Source organism: Hibiscus syriacus, unplaced genomic scaffold (assembly GCF_006381635.1).
Source record: "Hibiscus syriacus cultivar Baekdansim isolate YM2019G1 unplaced genomic scaffold, ASM638163v2 tig00113725_pilon, whole genome shotgun sequence".
NCBI lineage: Eukaryota > Viridiplantae > Streptophyta > Magnoliopsida > Malvales > Malvaceae > Hibiscus > Hibiscus syriacus.
The window spans coordinates 16,988,290-16,996,321 of record NW_024063471.1 but is presented as its reverse complement, the minus strand read 5'-3'; the positions used below and the strand labels follow the sequence as shown (position 1 = coordinate 16,996,321).

Below are 8,032 nucleotides of genomic sequence, written 5' to 3'. Positions count from 1 at the left end.
GTAAACCACATCAATAGAAAACTCAAAACCCTAAACAATTATTTACTCTGAAAATATTAGCAAACAAATCAGTACAACTATTTAGTGGTTAATCATATTATAAGCACTCATTCAAACCAAACAGGGGATCAAAAAGAAAATTAGAACGAACGTGTAATTTTTATTGCAAAGATAATTAATTAGTCAACTAATGGTATGACTCTCTAAAAAAACTCCCCAGTGGAGTTGCCAAGCTGTTGAAACGGTTTTTTCCGAAAGGGGAAAAGGGGGATCTCGTTTAGAAAATAATTCTTGGATGAGTTAGTCAGAAAACATGGTTCGAGGAGTTGCCACCAATCTTTGATTAGGGTGTGATTGGGCACCCAAAAATGTATTTGCCATTTTAATAAAATTTTAATTTTAATTAAAACGACAAACTGGCAGTTTACGTTACCAAAATTTGAGTTAGGGAGTCAGTTACGTGTGGGGAAGGATTAGCACCCCCACAACGCCCTAAATCGGTACCTAGTCGATTAGTTAATTTTCTTTGCAATAAAATTTACAAGTCCGAGTCTTTTTTAATTTAAGATCCCCTAAAATAACATTCTTTGAATTTTTAGACGAAACATAATAATATTTAATCATTTCCTATCGAGAAGAATCGATCTCTCATACCTTAAAGTAATCGATTCTTACTCCAATTGAAATAAAGAAATAATAAAATTCCATTCTAAATTTCATTATCAATTTCAAAATAATTACACCCAAAATAATTTTAAGAGTGAAAATGATAATATCTAATTATTTCCAATCGAGAGTAAATGACCTTTTGTGCATTAAAACAATCATTTATTACCCCAATTGAAATAAATGAATATTACTATTTCTTCTTAAAATTACATAGTGATTCGAATGAGAACGATAATATCTAATGATTTCCAATCGAGAGTAAATAACCTCTCGTACCTTAAAGCATTCATTTATTACTTAGACTGAAACAGAAAGATATACTATTCTCAATGTCGATTCGAATGTTATTGTTTTGGGAATCTATCGAGAAACACATGCAAAAATAGAACAAGAATTAATTATTTATTTTACCGATATTTAATGAGAATAAGGATGTTTAATTATTTAAATATCTCGAGCCAAGACCTTAGATTCGATCTAACAGTCTTTTCTCGATGAATTTAATTAAAAGAACATTTGTCTTTTTCTCAATCCCCAAATTTTTAAAAATAAAATCGATTTAATTCGTGTCACTAAATGAGAAAGACTTTCGTTTTAAAATTATCGAAAGTAACTTTCATATACGTTAAGACAGTCACTTTACGACAATATTAAAATGATCGAATATTACCCTTAGTCAATTTATTTTTATTCGAGTCAAGTGATGCTTATGAGGGTATCATGTGAAATTAATTATGACTACAATGAATTAACGTGCAAACAACATGCAAAAATAAAAATAAAAATAAAAGTAGGGTTAAAACATAAATAATCAAACTATAATGCCAAAATTAGAACAAAAAAAGTATATGAATGACTAAAATGAACATTTACATTATTAAGTAATAAAATAAAAATAATAAAACATGGGCTAAATTAAAATAAATTAAAACTACATGGCCGAAATTAAAAAAACAAAAACATATATCCATGTTCGAAATACAAACATGCAAAAATGCAGGGGCAATATAGAGAATATCCCTAAAAATAAATATCAAAAATAAAAAGGGTAAATTATAGAAACAATCCCTACAACGACTAATATGCAAAAACACGACTAAACTAGGACTAAACTAATATTAAACCAAAAATTATATAACATAAACATAAATGGGTAAATAACTAAAAAGGTTCTTCGAGTGACTACTCTGTAAAAATGCGCGTAACTTAGGGGACCGAAGTGCAATTTCCCCTAACTTACTCTATACATACAACTTAAACTTTTTTTTTCATTTTAACTGAACCCTTTAAAAAAAACTTTTTTTCTCTCAAATTATCTCGGCCAGCCCACTTACGGCCATCATGAATCATCGCTGGTTGCCGCAAACGGTGGCCAAAATCCCCAAACTCTCCCAAAATGCTCCCTATATTTAGATCTACCACCCTAGACCATTCTCTTAGCCTAAACAACCCCAAAACGAGCCCCAAAAGGCTCTGGCCGTTCGACTTCTTATACCCTCCGACCATCGCAAAGATCCCTCTACGACCCAGGTAAACTACTCGACCATTCCTCTGTTTTTTCTTTACACATGCAAGATAATATTGTTTTTTCCTTTTGGTTTTGAACTGAAAAACTAAATAAATGAAAAACACCTTCAACATTTTTATTGCTTTTCTCTCTACTGATCACCGAGGGAGAGGAACCTCGTTTACATTTTGGTTTGAGTATTTATAACCCCCGAATATTACATATTTTTGTTGTTTTTTTGCTTTGAAATCATTATAATGTATGCCTTTGCGTGTGGGTTTGGTGTTGGGGTTGTTTGTGGGTTCTTTTTTAAAATTTCTGACATTGCAGGGCTTTGGAGTGGTCGAAACAGGCAGTGGTCGGGGAGTGGTCGAAATAGGAGGTGGCAAGCTCGATCTGGACCGTTGGATGGGTCCATATCGGAAGGTTGAGATGAGTGGTGGCTGATATGTTATGTGCGAACCTTAACCGATGGTTGATCTGAGCCGTTAGATCTCTTCTAGATCCAAGGAGATAGGTAAAACCCTTAGTTGGTTTGGGCTCCAAAATGGGCCTTGCTTCAGTTGGGCTTCGAGTACTGGTCTATTAGGCTCTGGTTTGTTGGGCCGAATGTCTATTAGGCTCTGATGTAATAATAATAATAATAAAGATAGTAGGACGAAAAAAAAGTGTCGACATCACCATCTCTGTTAGAAATTAACAGAGAGTGGCTTGATTGAGCCATTTAAAAAATTGGGTGGTCTCTCTGATTAGATTAAAACATCGGTGGTCAAAATGATTTTTGACCATAGTTTAGTGGTCACCCGTGTAATTTACCCTAAGTTTTATATAATATTAGTATAGTTTATTTATAGTTTAAAAAATAAAATAAAAATTCGTTGAGCTTAACGAATAACAAGGCAAGCAACGAGCTTAATGAGTAACGAGTCGAGCAATAAATTTTCTTAACGAGCATGAATCGAGTAAAATTTTAACGAGCTTAACGAGTAACGAATCGATCAACAATTTTTCTTAACGAGCACGAGTCAAGTCGAACAATAAAATTTTTTTAACAAACACGAGTCTAGCACTATCTAACTCAAGATCGATTTGCTCGATATGCACCCTTAAAATGAACTCGTTATTATTGATTTTTATATTTTTAATTGACTTAATATATAATAACTTAATTGATGAATTACACAAATATCCATATAAGAAAAACCCACCCACCCAGCTATAATAGTTATTATTCAGTTTTATTTTGAGCATTTAATTTAAGGCTCTAAAAAAGTGAAAATATATAAATAAGCTACCTTCCTCGCTTCAGTGTTCAGTATCTGGCGCTCACTTTTTTCAAGTTTTTCGCTTTTTTTTCCTTCTTAAACCCATCGAGCTTAGCGTGTAACATCATATGCCATCTCTCACCTGACTTCTCGGCGTTTCCTTGAAGAAACCGAAGCGTGTAATCAATGACGGTGTTTTCCGGAAGTAGACAGGTGGTTCCCGTCGATTATGAGGCCGAAGTTTCTCAGCGTCTGCTCGAAGCTTCGTTATCCGGCGATCTGAGGTCCGCTTTTGAATGCCTTTCCGATCCCTTCGTCGATGTCAACTTCATTGGTACCGTTTGCTTGAGAACAAGGAAGACCGATGTCGTTTTGAGAGAAGAATCCGCGAGTGAGGTCCTCTTCGAGTTTGAAGCGTTTAAAACCGATGTCACCGCCCTTTTCCTCGCCGTTCATGTTGGAAATATCGCTGTCGTGAAGAAACTATTGGTAATAAAATACAGAAATTTCGTTTTTCCTTTTCATTTTCTCGATCAGGATATAATTGAAACAGTTTGTTCACGTTAAGTTTTGATATCAAAGTTGAAACTGATAATTTTTCTCCCTTTCTTTTTTAACTTTAAATTTCAGATTTTAAATTGTATCATTTTCCTTGTCGTTTTACTTGGGATTTCAAGCGTTATAATCTCCGCTGCATTTCTGTTATCAGAATTGAATTTTGAATTGCTTGTACTCTTTTTTTTATTCTAATTTTGATTTTTTATAAATAATTTTTTACTGAAATTTTTAGTGTTTTGTCAGTAACTTATCACTGAAACAATACAATGTGAGTCAGATCGCTGCTTTTAAAGTCCCCAATTTTGATAACATTGTCGAAAATGTTATGGAACACCGAAGGTATCGAGGATTGATGTGGTGATTCGCTGATTTTGAAGCTTTTCACATCCACTCTCTGCATCTTTTGTCTTGCTTGCTTTATTGGTTTCCCCTGCTCTTGTCCCCAAGATTTAGTTCCTCCAAAGTAGCAAGCTAAAATATAACAATGTTTAATTGCCCTAAAATAATGAAAGAAAACTGGTAATTTGCTTGAATATTCACAAAAAAAACTCCTGATCTGAGCACGTTAAACTATTCCCTTGATTTCAAATACATGAGTAAATGTTTGTGCTACATGTATCTTCCACATTCTGTTTATAAATAGTAAATGCATAATATGCATTGACTAATTCCAGAAATATCTGTAATGACTGTCTACCTCGTTGCTTATGGCTGAAACTGAATAATGGCTGGTTAAGTTTCAAACTGTTGCATTATAGTACCTTCATTTCTGGATAGCTGCTAATTAATCTTTTGGTTGAGAGAGCTCTGATTGGGCTATTCAAGCATTTTAGTTTCATTTTCAGCCTTTCCTTTGTTTTAAATTAGAAGAACCTCTTCCTAGATCGACTTCTTTTTCCTCTTCTTGTGTGTTTCACTTTTCTTGCTTGATTTCTCATATGGATTGAAGGGGAAATGTTATTTACCACTGCACTCGAAAACAAGTAAGAGGGATAGTTTTATTGATTGCCCAATACGAGAAATATGCTCTGCATATCCCATACTGAGTTGTCACTGACCATTAGATTGAATTACGAGTACAAAACAGCACACAATGCATCCCCCTTCCCCCTTTTGATTGAAACCATTTTCTTGAACGTTCCAGGCTTCTCCGTCTATGAATCAGTGTTGTTTCCCATTTTTTTCTGTTTGTGGCTGTGATTTTTTTTAATGAAGAAATAGAAAAAATACTTAATATGCTAGTGGTAGAGAAAGATTACGACTTTTATCTATGACTGTGTCCTGCGGTTTTATTTGGGGCCAAAGTATGAGAATGATGGTAAACTTTACTCCAAAAGAAGTCTCCGGCTTATATTCCTCCAACCTATCTTGATATATCAACAAAGAAACCCCAAATCCCCTTGTATCATGACACTGAGTTTCTAACTTTTCAATGACACAGAATAGGAGCAGATGTGAATCAGAAACTTTTCAAGGGATTTGTAACGACAGTAGCAGTTAGGGAGAGTCGACTTGAGATTCTAGAAATCCTGCTTAAAGCGAGGGCTTCTCAGCCGGCTTGCGAGGAAAGTCTTCTGGAATCAAGCTGCCATGGGCAAGCAGGGTTTGCAGAATTGCTCATGGGCACTGACTTAATTCGACCACATGTTGCTGTTCATGCTCTCGTCATAGCATGCTGCAGAGGTTTTTGGGAAGTGGTGAACACTCTAATGCTACTGTCGACTCTCCCTAACAGTGTGGTGTTGATGCAAGTGCAAGTCATAGACAGCTCCTCCGGTCATCCAAACCTTCCTTGCACACAAATGCTGACTGCATGGCGCTTGTCGCTGCTGTTGTTAGCAGGCAGGTCTCTGTTCTTCGCTTGCTTCTACAGGTATTTTTTTTTAAATTTCAGTGTACTGTATGATTACACTACTTTCCAAAACGCTGAAATAAGTGCTTCAACATAAGCCACTAAATGCTTGAGTCGCTTCATGCCACTTATTGTCTTTCTGATTTACATGTTCGGAAGCAGAAAACCTTTTAGGTTACTTCCAAATTTTACTTTTGCATACTCATATTTTAGATGAATCACATCTGTGTCTGGTCAACATTTCTGGTACACTGTTTCAATGAAGAACAGTCATTTTCGCAAGACGATTCTCTGGAGAAATCAACAAGGGTTTTAAGAGTTGCATGATTGAGCAGTCCTCTACTTTTAATATCTATTTCTTGCCTTGTAAACCACTTTAACCCATTAACTCATTTATCCAAAATTTTAAAACAGGCTGGGACCCCAACTGATATTAAAGTAAGTCTGGGAGCATGGTCATGGGACTTGACTACAGGTGAAGAGTTTCGAGCAGATGCAGGATTGGCTGAGCCTTATGACATCAGCTTGTGTTCTGTAGAATATTTTAAAGATAGTGGTGCCATATTATGTATGCTCCTTCGACACCTTCCCCTTGAGAAGATTCATCATGAAGAACCCTCCTTCACCATGCAATCATTTGTTGCAATCCCGGAGCAGTCAAAGTTCTCTTGGACTGTGGTGCAAATGTAGAATGTCCAGTTAAAACCATGAAAACCAAGTTCTGCCCGATACACATGGCCGTCCGTCTTGGCTTGTCAGCAGCCCTTCAATTCCTCATTGATTCTGGTTGTGATCTAAACTCCAAGACAGATTCTGGCGACACAGCTTTGACAGTTTGTGCAAAATACAGGCATGAACAATGCTTTAGAGTGTTGACAAGGGCTGGTGCTGACTTTGGCTTAGTTAACGATTCCGGTCAGTCTGCTAGTTCAATTGCTATATCAAATAGGTGGTCCCTTGGTTGTCAGCAAGCAGTGCTAGATGCAATCAAGACTAGAATGATTCCCAAGTCGAGCAGCGCTTCCATTTTCCCCCCTTAATGTTTGTTGCTCAAGCAGGCGATGTTCAGGCTCTACAAGCCATACTTGGAAGTGGAGAAGTTAATCTCGACTATCAGGATGGTAATGGTTTCTCGGCAGTAATGGCTGCAGCCTTGAAGGGTCACGTTGAAGCAATTCGGATGCTAGTCTATGCCGGTGCTGACATTCAACTATTAAACAAATCTGGTGAGACTGCAATTACGTTGTCCGAATTGAACCAGAACCACGACCTGTTTGAGAAGGTGATGCTTGAATTTGAACTTGAAAAAGGCAAACGCAATGCCGGACACTTCTATGCATTGCATTGTGCGGTGCGCCATGGAGTACTAGATGCTGTTAAGTTGTTGACGAGCAGAGGCTATGATGTAAACGTCCCTGATGGTGATGGCTACACTCCACTAATGTTGGCAGCTAGGGAAGGTCATGGTTCCATGTGTGAACTGTTAATCTCACATGGTGCAAATTGTTATTTCAAGAATGCTAAAGGGGAAACCGCACTCTCTCTTGCTAGAAAAGCTGTTGGTCTGAAAAACGATGTGGAACGTACGGTTTTAGATTCCCTCGCTCACTCGCTTGTTCTTGATGGTTCAAGTGTAGTGAAGCATACCAAGGGAGGAAAAGGAAATCCACATGGGAAACAACTGAAAATGGTGGGAACTACAGGAGTGTTGCAATGGGGAAATTCAAGCAAACGAAATGTGAAATGCAGAGAGGTAGAAGTAGGGCCTAGCCGAGCCTTTGAAAGAAACAGGGATGGCAAGGGCGATGCGAATGAGCCCGGAATGTTTCGGGTAGTGACTACCAAGAACAAAGAGGTCCATTTTGTGTGTGAAGGTGGATTAGAAATGGCTTAGGTACGGGTGCGAGGAATAAAGCTTGTAACTAGAGAGGCTATATTCGGCAATCAGAAAGATAAATAGAGTTTATATATTAGATGATTATATTTGTAGTTTTGTATAGATGTTTGGGTCTTTATGAACTATCGATATTTGGTTGTGTAGGAAATATGCTTGCTTTGTTATTTAAAACGTATCTTCGAGTCTCGACCGGATTCCAATGCGGAACTCAGAATTAGAGCCAAGAATGTATCTCAAGTGATGTGGTTTTGTTGGTGACGGAACCGCCTTCCAGTTGGGTTCGG

The 8,032-nt window shown here is 36.9% G+C and overlaps 1 pseudogene; it reads left to right on the top strand.

The window, feature by feature from the left end:
* The first annotated feature begins 3,591 nt into the window (after nt 1-3,591).
* LOC120187713 lies at nt 3,592-7,811 on the top strand (annotated as a pseudogene).
* Nucleotides 7,812-8,032: the final 221 nt, after the last annotated feature.